Source organism: Leptonychotes weddellii, chromosome 1, assembly GCF_054177405.1.
Source record: "Leptonychotes weddellii isolate Sample4059 chromosome 1, ASM5417740v2, whole genome shotgun sequence".
In the NCBI taxonomy this organism is placed as follows: Eukaryota; Metazoa; Chordata; class Mammalia; order Carnivora; family Phocidae; genus Leptonychotes; species Leptonychotes weddellii.
This window is the reverse complement of record NC_138369.1, coordinates 61003634-61016888: the sequence shown is the minus strand read 5'-3', so window position 1 is coordinate 61016888 and position 13255 is coordinate 61003634. Positions and strand designations below refer to the sequence as shown.

The 13255-nt window shown below is 45.6% G+C and overlaps 1 protein-coding gene across 2 annotated transcripts in view; it reads left to right on the top strand.

The window, feature by feature from the left end:
• CMTM8 (CKLF like MARVEL transmembrane domain containing 8) overlaps positions 1-13255 on the top strand; it is a 105519-nt gene that overhangs the window by 58976 nt on the left and 33288 nt on the right. Inside the window, exon 1 of one of the 2 annotated variants that reach the window (XR_014146684.1) lies at positions 6700-7042. The exons of the other annotated variant lie outside the window; for it this stretch is intronic. The gene's annotated coding sequence lies outside the window, so the exon portion shown is untranslated. Of the gene's footprint in view, positions 1-6699; positions 7043-13255 lie in introns of those variants that run through there. 2 annotated transcript variants of the gene reach the window in all.

Here is a 13255-nt window from a genome sequence, read left to right as displayed (position 1 = left end):
TTTTTTTTTTTTTAAGATTTTATTTATTTATTTGAGAGAGAGAGAATGAGAGACAGAGAGCATGAGAGGGAGGAGGGTCAGAGGGAGAAGCAGACTCCCCGCCGAGCAGGGAGCCCGATGCGGGACTCGATCCCGGGACTCCAGGATCATGACCTGAGCCGAAGGCAGTCGCTTAACCAACTGAGCCACCCAGGCGCCCTTGCCTCTGTTTTTCACTTTTAGGGGCCCTTGTGGACCCTTGGGCCCACCAGTAATCCAGTATAACCTCCCTGTCTCAGAATCCTTAACTTAATCACACCTGCCATGTCAGGACGTGGATGTCTCTAGGAGGCCATTACTCCTCTAACCACGATATCATCCCTTCTCCCACTTTTCCCTCTTCACTTAGTCTTTTAAAGCAGCAGTTTTCAAAGTACCGGGCATCCATCAGTCACATGTAAGTTGTTAAATGTAGATTGCTGAGCATACCCCCACCACCCACCCAGAGATTCTGACCCAGGAGTTCTGGGATGGGGCCCAGGCACCTGCATTTTTAACAAACTCACCAAGAGATTTGGGTGCCAGTAGTCTAAGCATCACGTTTTAAAAGGAAGACAATTCAGTCTCAGAGGTGCTCCTAAGGCTAGTTCCTGCAGAAGGTTCTACAGGATTTATTTCTCATCTTGGAGGCTGGTACAGCTGCAGTAGCAGCCAACCCCACAAAAGTAGAGCCTTAATGCTTTGTTCTGCATCAGCTAGTGACCCCTCTGGAGAAGGGGGAGCAGTGGATTCAAGTTAAGAAAGTGGCAGCTTTGTTATTCTATGGTTGTGCTGGGGTGAGAGGAAACACTGTATATGGGGATGCCTGGGGAAGAAGGGAATGAGCGGGGTGCCTTTTGGGAGCACCTGACCCACAGTCACTGTGTTCAAAGTTGAGGGACAGTTAGAATGAATCTTCAGGGGCTGGCCGTGTGAAGGCAGGTCTGGCTCAGGGGGAGCGTGGGTAAGAAGAGTAAGACAGGAGCTTTTTTCTTAATATGTCCATTTTCTTTCTTTTCATTATCAGTTAGGAGGGAGAATCGTTTGGGGTGGGCTTTGTGGATTCGTTTGAGGCATTGCCAATAGGGATATTGACAGCCTTTTACAGAGATCTAGGGTTGTGTGTTCTAGTGAACATAGCTTAACACTTTTGTAAGTGCTAGAAATCTCCACCCTCTGGTTTCTCTGTTCATGCTTCCTGACTTTTGAGTGCCGCAGTCAGCGTCTGGGGTCAGTCATTCAGTGGTAAACTGAGTGCTGTGGGAAAAACAAAGGTGGCTAAGCCACAGTCCTGCTTTCAGAACTTTACAGTTCAAGGGAAAAGAGATGTGGAGACAGTGACCATGAAGCACAAGGCAGGGCGAAGAAGGTGATAGAACAGAGATGTGATTGGCCGGGTGCTCCAAGAGGACTCCCCACAGACATTCCCTGCCTTGTTGGGTTTCAAAGTGAAAGCGGTTCCATGGCCAAGTGAGTAAGGAAAAGGCCAGGTTGACAAAGTTAATTTTATTACTGTGAATCCCTTCAGACCCTTTAATATACTACATTTCCAAGAGATGGCTAGAGTCCACCTTTCCCAAATGAATCTAACTATCCACCCTGTTTTCCTGGAGGACCTTTGAGAACATACTTTGAAACAGGCAGGTGGCATATTTTTTGGTGGCTTTTGGTATTAGATACTAATTCCTAAATTATCTGGAATTGACAACCTATACTTCACTCCTTTTAAGAAAGCCAAATGCTTCTCATTCTCTCTTTTTTTAAAAAAATGAATTAGTTCTATCTTGAGAATCTGTTGACATTCCTTGAAATAACTAGACATCCTCTTGGATATTACAAAAGGAAATCGCTGAAATCTAAAACTTCTGTGATTCTGCCTCTTTACTTGCTCAGGTCCGTCGACTGGTGAAGCAGATTTGATAAAGTTTTGGCCATTGTCTTTGAAAAGAGAATTCCTCTGAGGTTAACTCAGACTTTTCCAGATGCCCAGTGTTTCCATGTTGGGTCTCAAGACTTGACAGATGGGCAGCTTTTTCAGAGCAACTTAGAAGACTGGTAACAGAAGGCATGACAAGAATGTGACCTTTATTGTTAGAAGGTTTGTGGCTAAATGTGTAAGGCCTTATGGAGACATTGAATCATTTGTCGATAGCTACGCTATCTGAATACGAAATGGAAGCTGAATATAGGCGTGCCTGCTTGCTAATTCTGGGGTTCTTTTTCCCAAGACAGCAGCACATTGAGACTCAATGTATTCAAAGGGAATGCTCTTTGGGGTTGAGGAGGGAAGGCAAGTTGAATGATTTGAATTGAAAGCTGAATTTTTCAGTAAAGTTTTTAGAAACCAGTTGGTTATATGGCAAGAGAACTCCTCAGGGCTAACTTTCTTTTTCTTCTGAGTCATAGAATATATGAACTGTTGTGATTTTTTTTTTATGTGAAACATTTTCCATTTATAAATATTTCAGGGCTTAACACTCGGATCAAATCCCTGACTGATTGCGAGCCCGATTGAAGGTCCATTTGCCAATATGGTAGATATTTTCCTATGATAGGAAATTGCTTTTGTGTTTAATTTATTCCTAAAAACGTAGGACAAGCCAGTGTTTGAAGATTGAACACCAGACGTACATATTACTGTAAGAGACCTAAATACTGGGAAGTGGCTTGGGATCTAAATTTGGAAGTTTTCTGAGTCTCTAGGGGGTTGTGCACAGATAGGCACAGAGGGAGAGGGTGCGGTGCATCTGACATCACCTTGTCGCTTACAAGCCGTATGACCTGGGACACTTACTCACACCTGGGCTTCTTTTCTCATCTGAATTGAGGTTGGCAATAGAACTGCCCTCAAGGCCGTGTAAGGATTCAGCTCAGAGCACTGCCTGGTCCTTGGGGGCTGCTCAGTAAATGTTAATTTATTGTTTTATGGGAGTACTTAAAACATAGATTAAACAGTATGTATGGACAATTGCGATGGCTTTTCTGAAGTGCATTCTTCACATCCAGCTTGGTCCATCTTACTTGAAATGGCATTTAGTAGGAAAATAAACGTCCATATTAGAAGAAAGACTTGCTGCTAAAGAAGAGGAGGCAAGCGATGGTTGTAGCAGGTTTTATTTTTACATTTGGTGGTAAAGTACATAGAAGCAAATGAGAGTCTAACTTTTAGGAAGGGCCACTTAACAATAGCTATCACAAGGATAAATGGTATTCTTGGACCTGGTAGTGTCAGTTCTGTATAAATTTACCCACAGCAAACCTGAATGCATACAGAATGGTATCTGTACAAGGTGATTCTTTGCAGCACTGTTTGCAATAGCAGGAGACTGGAAACAACCAGAATGTCCACCAACAGGGAACTGTCAGGAATATTATGTATCAGTTGAATGAAAAATAAGGATGCTTTCTAAGTTCTTAGAAGAGATCTCCAAAACGCATTAAGTTGGGATAACAAGGTGCAGGGAGTTGAGTAGAATTTTGGAAAGATACTAATAACAGTGTTTGCCTCAAGGGGTTAAGGAGGGAAAGCTGTGGCAAGAGAGAGACCCAGAAGGGGATTGGTGATAGACTTCTCACCATCTCATTTCTTCAACTTTCCAATTTCTGAGCCATGTCAGTATATTACCTATTTGAAGAATTTAAATAATCAGGAAGAATTTCAACCTTAGTCTTCCTCCTTTGATACCAAGGTGTCTGCAGCAAACTGTTGCCCAATTAGCGGTGCCAAGACTCTGGGAATTTCTCTCTGCCTTTAGGTCTCAATATGTGGTTTTATTTTTACTTCTTTATGGGAAATTTCAAACTGAGCATGATACACTCCCATCTGCCCACTGCCCAGTTTCAGTAATTACTAATTTATGGTCAGTATTGTTTCATCTGTATTTCTTACCCATTCTTCCTCCCTGAGGATTTTGAAGGAAATCCTAGATGACATGTCATTTCATCTGTAAATATTTTAGTATGTAGCTCTAAAAGATAGGAATTTTCTTTTAATATTTTTTAAATGTTATATTTTAAAATAGAATTTTCTTAAATTAAATTTCGGTCCCCTGCCCCCCTCTCCCATCATACACAAAATCATTCCACTCTCACACTTGAAAATGGACCATGCTGGATTATTTTTTGAAATATGAATCCTCAACCCGGACTTTTTTTTTTTTAAGATTTTATTTATTTGACAGAGACAGTGAGAGACAGAACACAGGCAGGGGGGAGTGGGAGAGGGAGAAGCAGGCTTCCCACGGAGCAGGGAGCCCGATGCGGGGCTCGATCCCAGGACCCTGGGATCATGACCTGAGCCGAAGGCAGCCACTCAACCGACTGAGCCACCCAGGCGCCCTTCAACCCGGACTTTTAAAGGTTTTACCACTTCATCCGTTACTCCCCCTTGCATTTCAGATGCTCTTCAGAGAGTGACTTTCAGCATCTCCTGCATGTTAAGTTTGTGTAAGGCCTTATGGAGACATTGAATCATTTGTTGACCAGTCTGGTGGCTTTCATCCTGTGAATGTGTAGTTAACAATATTATCACTAGCACCAGCGATTCCAATTTTCCATTTCCCACCCAGTTAAAAAATCTAATAAGGGTAAAAGGCAACAAAATGTTGAGATATTGGTGCAAACTAGCTCTGCTGTAAAGGTAGGCATGACAGAGCTGTCAAAACCACCCTTGAAAAAACAACCCTCGGTGGAAATATTGGTTTGTCAGCTGATGTCAGGACACTTAACATTAAAGGCATTTGAGGGTTGCAATCAGTAATGTGCAAAAATTGAACTTGAAAGTTGAGGCCCCTGTGTATTTCCTCATATAGTTCTGCTCTGCTCCGAGCAGCTGTGTGGGAGAGGGGGTGCCCGGAAAAACTTCTGCTCCTTCTGACTAGAGGTCCTGCAAGCCCGTTACCTAAAAATCTAAACTGACCCCCGCAGGGCCACTCCCTCGGATCCTCAGCAAGCTTCCCTTGTACGTCCGAAATATGATTGGATTTAAGAGAAATGAACATGTATGCACACAAAAACTTGTACATGAAGGTTCAGAGCAGCATTATTCACAAAAGCCAAAACATGGAAACAACCCAGATGTCCGTCAGCTGATGAAAAGACAAACACAATGCGATATATCCTACAGTGGAATGTTATTCAGCCATTGAACAGAATGCATACCACTGATACCTGCCACAATACGGACGATCCCTGGCAGCGTTATGCTACGTGAAGGAGACCAGACACAAAGGGCTGTATGTCACATGACGCCGCTTACATGAAATGCCCAGAATAGGCAAATCCGTAGAGATAGATCAGTGGTTGCTTAGGGCTGAGGGTGGTGGTGGTGGGGGTGTGGGGGGTGACAGTGAATAGTGGCTGCGGTGGGTCAGGCGTTTCTATAGGGTGATAAAAATGTTCTACAACTGTGGTGATGATTGTACAGTTCTTTTTTTTTTTTTTTAAAGATTTTATTTATTTATTTGACAGAGAGAGACACAGCGAGAGAGGGAACACAAGCAGGGGAAGTGGGAGAGGGAGAGAAGCAGGCTTCCCGCCGAGCAGGGAGCCCGATGCGGGGCTTGATCCCAGGACCCTGGGACCATGACCCAAGCCGAAGGCAGACGCTTAACGACTGAGCCACCCAGGCGCCCCTATTTATTTTTTATTTATTTATTTATTTTTATAGATTTTATTTATTTATTTATTTGACAGAGAGAGACACAGCGAGAGAGGGAACACAAGCAGGGGGAGTGGGAGAGAGAGAGAAGCAGGCTTCCCACTGAGCAGGGAGCCCGATGTGGGGCTCGATCCCAGGACCCTGGGATCATGACCTGAGCCGAAGGCAGACGCTTAACGACTGAGCCACCCAGGCGCCCCTGATTGTACAGTTCTGAGGAGACACTAAAATCCATTCAGTTGTACCCTTTAAATGGGTGACTTTTATGATGTGTAAATTATATCTCAATAAAGCTGTTATTATAAAAATAGGATTTGACTAATGTACCATGCCTCAAGATGTCCCTGAATCCCCTCCTTGTCATCTGTCTTTGTTTCTTTTTTCCTGGAGTTGGGGTGTGGTGCATTCCCGGGGTGGAGGGTGTGGTAGTCATGATAAGGGCGGGAGGGAGATGTGGTTTCCTTTCACCTTTGAAACTCTGTGTAGGGCGCCTGGGTGGCTCAGTCAGTTGAGTGGCTGCCTTCGGCTCAGGTCATGATCCCAGGGTGCTGGGATCGAGCCCCACGTCTGGCTCCCTGCTCCGCGGGAAGCCTGCTTCTCCCTCTCCCACTCCCCCTGCTTGTGTTCCCTCTCTCGCTGTCTCTCTGTCAAATAAATAAATAAAATCTTTAAAAAAAAAAAAAAAGAAAAGAAACTATGTAAACTTAGTTTCTCTCCCAGAAAAATCACCTGGAAGACAGTAGCGACTTTATTTGACCCCGCCATCTTATTTTACTTCCAGTTGTTCATTTGGGGTTATGACAGTTGTTCCTTTAGCAGATAATAGCTTCCTTCCTTCGCTACCCACCCCTGCCAAACTTATTTTAAAGCATCATTGTACTTGTTGGGCGACAGCCGATGACTTTCCTTTTCTGGAGTTTTCCTGCATTGGAAATTGCTTTGTTCTTCAAAAACTAGTACTGGTATCTGCAAAGGACAGGCCCTTTTATTTATACGGCCCAACCAGAAGGCAGAGTGTAAAAACAACGCTCAAGTCAGAAGGGTGGTTTCCTGCCAGCAAAAGAGCCACGCCAGCATTGTTTCCCAGGAAAACACGGAGCTATTTAAACAACACCGGGGACCTATGTGAGGCTCGGGTTATACACCAGCCTGTCCACTTAAAAATCGGCTGAAAACAGAAGACCAGTGTAGGAAGAGGGAAGAACAGACAGCCGGCAAAAGTGTGTATGTACCACGTGGGTGTGGGTGAGTGTGGACGGACTCCACAGGCCCCTCTCCAGGGCCTTGGGAGGAAGAAGGAGAGGCAAGCTCCGACTTCTTCACGGAAATGGAAATGCTACGGTGAGGAGGAATGTGCCTTTCTGGGTAGGAAGCCCCACCGCATTATCCCCAACTTCGTGTGATATGAAGGGAAACTATAATCTGCTAGATTAGGAGACGGCAAACTACAGCCTGGGGGCCAACTCTGGCCTGCTGCCTGTTTTCAGAAGTTCTTGTTCAAACACAGCCATGCCCATTTGTTTACACATTGGCTGCTTTCAGGCCTCAACCATGGAGATGAGTTATTGTAACTGTCTGTCCTGCAAAGCCTGAAATATTTACTATCTGGCCCCTTACAGAATAAGTTTGCTGACCTCAGGGCCAAATGCTGGAATTCCCTTCCCCTGGGGAACAGGCCTTTATTCGTGGTACTTGGAACATGAGCCTGATATGTGTTTGAGAGGAAAAAAAACCGCACAGGTCTCAGAGTATATAGCTAGGGGTTCAAGAACCCCAGTTAGCATGCAGTCCCATTTAGATTATTCCAACATGGCATATACTAGCTCTGTATTAATCAGAAGGTTTCTTACGTTTTTCTTCATGGAGGGTCAAGAAGGCAATTATTTGGTCATCTTTCAAATATTTATTGGGAGCATTTGGAGTCAGTGCTGGCTGGCAGGAAAAGAATTTAAATTTTGTATGAATCAAGTTTAATATTTTTCCCATAAGGATTTTAACCTCCTCATAGATAGATAAGTAGCTTCTTGGGTGGGCCACTTTTATTTTATTTTTAAAGATTTTATTTATTTGACAGAGAAAGACACAGCGAGAGAGGGAACACAAGCAGGGGGAGTGGGAGAGGGAGAAGCAGGCTTCCCTCCAAGCAGGGAGCCCGATGCGGGGCTCGATCCCAGGACTCTGGGATCATGACCTGAGCCGAAGGCAGACGCTCAATGACTGAGCCACCCAGGCACCCCGGTGGGCCACTTTTAACGCTCTCCTGGTCATGGAGCCCCGTTGAGTTCTTTGCTCTTGGAGTTTCTAGGAATCGTCAGTCCTTCTCTTTACACAGGGTGGTAGCAGGAACAACCGCATTCACTTACTGAAACATACCCCTCCCAGACCCTGCCCCAGCCCAGGCTACCGTGGTGTGGACGAGGGGCAGGCACCTGACACAAGCTGGGCCAATCATTGTGTTCCCCAGGAGTATGGACTTGGGACTGAGTTGCTGTAGTTCCCCCTGCCTAAGTGGCTAGAGCCCTGACGATGACAACGCGGGTGGCCTTTTTCTTCCATGTGGCTGGGATACAGAGAAATCCCGAGACAGAGACAGCAGGGGGAGCGTCTTGTGCTCCCCAGAGCATCTTGGTAGATCTTGGTTCCTGCTTCTCCAAACTAGATGGTTTGGGGGCTGGGCGGGGTTAGACCTCATGGAGAACTTCATGTGCTCTCATCAAAGACGTTGGCCCAGGTGCCAGCCCTGACCTTTCCTCCAAGCAGGGTGGCAGTGAGGTCAGGTGGCCCGGGGATACTCAAGCCAAGAGAGAGGGTATTCAGATGGTCTGGTCGGAAGACGGGGGGTGAGTCCTCCCAGCTGCTCATCTGGCAGCTGCTGAGCTCCCGAAGCCAGCATGCATGAGCTGGAGTGATAGGGATGGCTGGGTGGCTGTTGTGGGCCAGTCTGGTAGCTTTCCACTGGTCACTTGTCTGTCAGGCCTCCTGGCCCCCGTTTGCTTCCTGGAGATGCATTCATGGATTTCTAGGAGTAAGTAGCAGTGATGAAACAACCATTTCCACATGTCCCCCTGGTTCACCATCTCTGTCTTAAGTAATTTATAAACACAAACTTGTTTATGTATATGTATAGGTATATAAAATGAATTTTTAAGTTTAATGTCAGCATGGCCAAACTTTGACTCTCAAACTTGATAACTGTTGCCCATAGTGTAGGCCTGTGGCTTTTATTCCTTTTTTTTTTTAAGATTTTATTTATTTATCTGACAGAGAAGAGAGAGCAGAAGCAGGGGGAGCAGCAGCAGGCTCCCTGCTGAGCAGAGAGCCTGATGCGGTGCTCCATCCCAGGACCCTGGGCCTGGGATCATGACCTGAGCTGAAGGCAGACGCTTAACCGACTGAGCCACCCAGGTGCCCCCTATGGCTTTTATTCCTAATCGTGCTTGCACATAAATAGTTCCCTGTTGTTCCCAAACCAGAGACCAAGTTATCCCAAGCTTTGCTTTGTAGCCCAGAGACTCGGGAGAGCTTTGTGGCAAGAGCCCCCTTCCTGCTCGAGCTTGCCCAGAATGGTGTCTGGTACCCAAGGAGTCTGCACTGCTATATCCCTTTCTGGCTTTTTGAGCATAACTCAGAAGAGGTGGCCAAAGATTTTATGAGTGAGTATGGCCTTTAGAGATTAGAAAAATCAGGTGCAGATCCTCCACTTGTTGCCGGCTTTGGGCACATTGCCAATTTTGTCTCTATGTCTCCATTTTTTTTTTTTTTTTAAGATTTTATTTCTTGAGAGAGAGAATGAGAGAGAGAGAGAATGAGAGAGATAGAGAGAGCACATGAGAGAGGGGAGGGTCAGAGGGAGAAGCAGACTCCCTGCCGAGCAGGGAGCCCGATGCAGGACCCGATCCCGGGACTCCAGGATCATGACCTGAGCCGAAGGCAGTCGCTTAACCAACTGAGCCACCCAGGCGCCCTCTATGTCTCCATTTTTTAAAATGTGGACAAAATTACCTTCATTGTCAAGCTATTGCAGTGACTGGTGGTGATACTTAGGAATCCCTCAGTTCATGGTATGGACTCAGGGAATAGCTAGCTGTTTCTTTTTTTCTCTACAAAATGAGGCAGGCCAAGGCCAAGGCTGGTCAGTTTTGCTAGTTGCAAAAATTTAGGTGGATGCAACCACGAAAGGCTTTGAAACTGGTGAGGTGAATTTTGGGGATTTCTGGCCAACTTTGGTTTGGGTTTGCCAGCCCCATGTTGCTTCCCTTCATGTCTATGTTGTTTACAATTATCAGACTTTTAAACAAACCATTGTTATCAGTCTGGGAGCTGTACCTGTACCTCGTGAGTTCTGAAATATAACAGCATTACATATATTTGTTAAAATCGTCTGCCTCCAGTGGGTGAGCCACAGTTCAGTGTAGTCACCTTGGGTTTACTGGCATGTTGTGGTGTGACCTTCTCTGACACGGAACTATGCCCCACGCTTCTCTGAGATGGGGGAAGAAGCTAGCAGTCTCATTTAGGGAATTATTCCCTCATTTAGGGAATTATTACTGTTAAACTCCTCTGAGGCGAAGGAGACTGGGGTCTCCCACATCATCTTGCTCAGGAAGGAGTTTAGCGAACTGTTTAAAATCTCAGCCTAACGGGCAGCTGCATCTTGTCCCCATTTTAACGGGAGCACTGATTTATGACTATCCCCAGTGGATCATTACATGCCTATTTAAATTGTGAAGCAGAGCAAAGGGTGTTGAGGTGTAACTCAGTTACAGGGGGAAAAAGAAGTTCCAATAATAGAGATGCGTGGTTATTGGCAAGCTTGAAAAAGCCCCCATGATCGCCTGTTCTTCAGAGAAAAGTCTGTGCTGAGCCATGAATAATATGCTTGCTCCTACAGTAGGGGAGGGGGCTTGTCTTTTTTCCACATTCAGTGAGAGAAAAATGTCACAGTAGGTGTCTAAATGAACGAGTCTTGTTTCTGTAAGCCTGGGTTTATCACGTTTTTCAGCCAAAATATCCCAAACCTCTGAGAGTGAACTCATTCTCTCAGGGATCTGAGGATGAGGCCTGAAGCTGCCCAGGTGAAATTTGGTAGAGGGAGTTTGGATTTTATTTTTTAATTCCTGTGAGCTCTCTTTTCCTCTGCAATATTTCTGGTTTTGACTTTTAATGAAAAGGCACTGTCTTAGTCTGTTTGGGCTGCTATAACAGAATACCGTAGACTGGGTTGTTTATAAACCACAGAAATCTTTTTAAAAGATTTTATGTGTTTTGTTTTGTTTTTTTAAGTAATCTCTACATCCATCATGGGGCTCGAACTCACAACCCTGAGATCAAGAGTAGCACGCTCTACCCACTGAGCCAGCTGGGCGCCCAACAACAGAAGTGTCCGTCTCACAGTTCTGGAGGCTGGGAAGTCCCATAGGAAGGCAGATTCGGTGTCTAACGAGGGCCTACCTCCTGGTTCATATTTTCGGTCTTCTCACTGTGTTCTCTTGACAGAAGGGGAGAGTGAGCTTCCTAGCCTCTTTTATGAGGACACTAATCCCATTCATGAGGGTGGAGCCTAATCACCTACCCAAGGCCCCAGCTCCAAACACCATCCCACTGGGGATTAGGTTTCCACATGGGAATTTTAGACGAGCACAGACATCCAGTCTGTAGAGGTGCTGTGGAGGGATTTATCTGTGATTGTACTTCTTCCCCATCATACCCCCAAATCTTTGGATAAAACTGACACTAATGTGGCTTCCCATAGTCCCAGCAAACTGCCAGGTCCTTCCCAAAGATTAGCTGTGTGCTCTACACTCTTCCTTCTCATCACTCAGTCTCAGGGGGAGTCCCAAGGGACCAGCGGCTGACTATAAAATACTAGATTGAGCATCTGAACCCAGCAGGCAGAGGAGTGTTATTTCCCCAGGAGCATGGCATCAACCAGGGTGGAGGCGCTTAGTGGGACCCGTGAAATAAGCCAGCTTGGGACTGGCTTAGAACCTTCTCTCAGGAATTCAGGTCTGCTGCCAAGGTGCAGAGGCAGCCAGGAGAAGTCTATAGGCCAGCCTGGCAGAGCTCCCGATCCACACTCTGCCCACCCATCGGCCTTCTAGGCAACATGGCATTGAAACAAATCCTCCTGATGACTAGCCCACCCTCAGTCACATGACTGGTTCTCCCATTGCCAAAAGAGATTTTAAAGATGTGCTGGTCGCCTGGGTGGCTCAGTTGGTTAGGCATCTGCCTTTGGCTCAGGTCGTGATCCCAGGGTCCTGGGATCGAGCCCCACGTTGGGCTCCTTGCTCAGTAGATCCACTTCTCCCTCTGCCCCTCCCCCTGCACTCCTGTTCTCTCTCTCTCTCAAATACATAAATAAATAAAATCTTTCAAGATGTGCCAATTCTGAAAAGCTGATGCCAGGAATACCTTTTTCAAAAAATGCCTCTGGCTCCATCATGCCTGTCTGGTGAATAAACTCTGAACTCCTTAACCTGCCATTCCGAGCTCTCCACAGGGTGACCCCCACCACCCTTTCCCTCCACAGCTCCCACTGCCCTCCCAAGTGTTGGCAACCCTCTGGCCTTTTGCCCACATCTTTAAAGCAGGTAGGTGCCAAGTGTCAGCCTCACCCCTGCCTAGAGAGCAGCTACTCCCATAAGGTCTGGCCTCCCTGATGCCCTTAGTCCTCTCGGAGCACCCAGAGTTATTTATTGCTCTGTTGCTCCCCTTGAAGGAATCCTCCGGCATTTCATGACATGTTTGCACTTCTTTGGTCCTTACCATTGGCTGTGCCACAGGGTTGTTTTCTGTTTATTTCCTTGACCACACTGAGCATTCTTCAAGGGGAAGAACCGTGTCATCTTTCTTATATGCACTGGCCATGTGCAGGGTTGTCTCTTTGGCTGTCCTGGTGTCTGGTAACCTTTGTGACCTCCATTCAGCTGCTGGAAGAATGAAAAATGGAGTTTTATACAGATGTGCTATAAATAGATGCCATCCAGGAAAATCTGAATTTACATGGAAGCTAAATTAGAAAGGCATTTTTCTCCCAAACAGGATTTTATGCATCCTCTTGTGAATGGCACTTCACTAAGGCTTTTAAAAATAAATTTTGATTTACATCAACCTGTTAACATCTTCGAGGAAAAAAGCTCTTAAAAGTTGGGGCTCACCTATATTTAAAACATAGTTGTTGGTGCATTTTAAAAAGGTATTAGGAGGAAAATGTTAATTAATGACTGTTCGATTTAAAAATAAACTCTTACAACTCAATAATAAAAAGACAACCCAACTAAAAAAAATGGGAAAAGGACCTGAGTCGTTTCTCCAAAGAGAAACAAATGGCCAGTAAGCACATGAAAGGATGTTCAGCATCTTTAGCCATCAGAGAAAAGCAGATCAAAGCCATGGTGAGATACCACTTCACACCCACTAAGATGGCTAGAATCAAAAAGACAGCAGGTGTTGGCAAGGATGGAGAGAAATGAAAACCCTCACTTATTGCTGGTAGGAATGTAAAATGCTGCAGGCACTTTGGAAAACAGACTTTCCTTACCACAAAAGGTTAAATATAGAGTTTCTATATGACCC